This window comes from Phytophthora infestans, genomic scaffold (assembly GCF_000142945.1).
Source record: "Phytophthora infestans T30-4 supercont1.7 genomic scaffold, whole genome shotgun sequence".
Lineage (NCBI taxonomy): Eukaryota > Oomycota > Peronosporomycetes > Peronosporales > Peronosporaceae > Phytophthora > Phytophthora infestans.
This window is the reverse complement of record NW_003303752.1, coordinates 2,394,069-2,395,271: the sequence shown is the minus strand read 5'-3', so window position 1 is coordinate 2,395,271 and position 1,203 is coordinate 2,394,069. Positions and strand designations below refer to the sequence as shown.

Sequence of the window (1,203 nt, the reverse complement as noted above, 5' to 3'; positions counted from 1 at the left end):
TTCAATTCCCGGACGGAAGCTTCTTTTGCTCTGCTGCGCCCATACTGCCACCTTGTTTTGTCGTGTTGCGCCCAACGGCAGTCTTCCACACACGTTTCGCCTCCTTTAGGCAACGCACGGCTGGCGCGCGAGCTACACCTATTGCAATAGCGGACAGAACACTCGTCACAGGACTTGATCCCGAACTTCGTCTTGTGCGACAGCTGGTACCGTTGTATCTAGATCGACACGCGACGTACGGCGTCTTGACCGTGAGGAGACTGGGTCACGAGCCCTTTGAGGCGTGACTGAATCCGTCGGAGCGACGTGTGGAGTCATGCGAGAGGAGTAAAGCTGTTTGTCATGGCAGGGTGCTGGGTGGATTGCACAGTGGCTGAGTCCGCTCGAAGTATGGCCTGAAGGTGCAGAGGAGGATGTGGTTGGAAGCAGGCTGGCGCCGTTTGACGCGCGTGCGATGCGTCGTATTGTGCGTCTGGTTGTTTTTGTGTTGAAATTTGTATGGCGAGTTGTGGTTGTATGAATTCTCGTTAGTATAGTGGTTAGGTATACCCCGCCTGTCACGCGGGTGACCCCGGGTTCAATTCCCCGGACGGGAAGCTTCTTTTGCTCTGCTGCGCCCATACTGCCACCTTGTTTTGTCGTGTTGCGCCCAACGGCAGTCTTTCCACACACGTTTCGCCTCCTTTAGGCAACGCACGGCTGGCGCGCGAGCTACACCTATTGCAATAGCGGACAGAACACTCGTCACAGGACTTGATCCCGAACTTCGCTCTTGTGCGACAACTGGTACCGTTGTATCTAGATCGACACGCGACGTACGGCGTCTTGACCGTGAGGAGACTGGTCACGAGCCCTTTGAGGCGTGACTGAATCCGTCGGAGCGACGTGGTGGAATCATGCGAGAGGAGTAAAGCTGTTTGTCATGGCCGGTGCTCGTGGATTGCACAGTGGCTGAATCCGCTCGAAGTAAGGCTGAAGGTGCAGAGGCGGATGTGGTGGAGCAGGCTGGCGCCGTTTGACGCGCGTGCGATGCGTCGTTTTGTGCGTCTGGTTGTTTTTGTGTTGACATTTGTATGGCGAGTTGTGGCTGTACGAATTCTCGTTAGTATAGTGGTTAGTATACCCGCCTGTCACGCGGGTGACCCGGGTCCAATTCCCGGACGGGAAGCTTCTTTTGCTCTGCTGCGCCCATACTGTCACCTT

The 1,203-nt window shown here is 55.8% G+C and overlaps 1 non-coding gene across 1 annotated transcript; it reads left to right on the top strand.

Annotated features, from left to right (window-relative positions):
* The first annotated feature begins 521 nt into the window (after positions 1–521).
* On the top strand, positions 522–597 carry PITG_26139. The gene has a single exon. It is a non-coding gene; the product is annotated as a tRNA-Asp (tRNA).
* Positions 598–1,203: the final 606 nt, after the last annotated feature.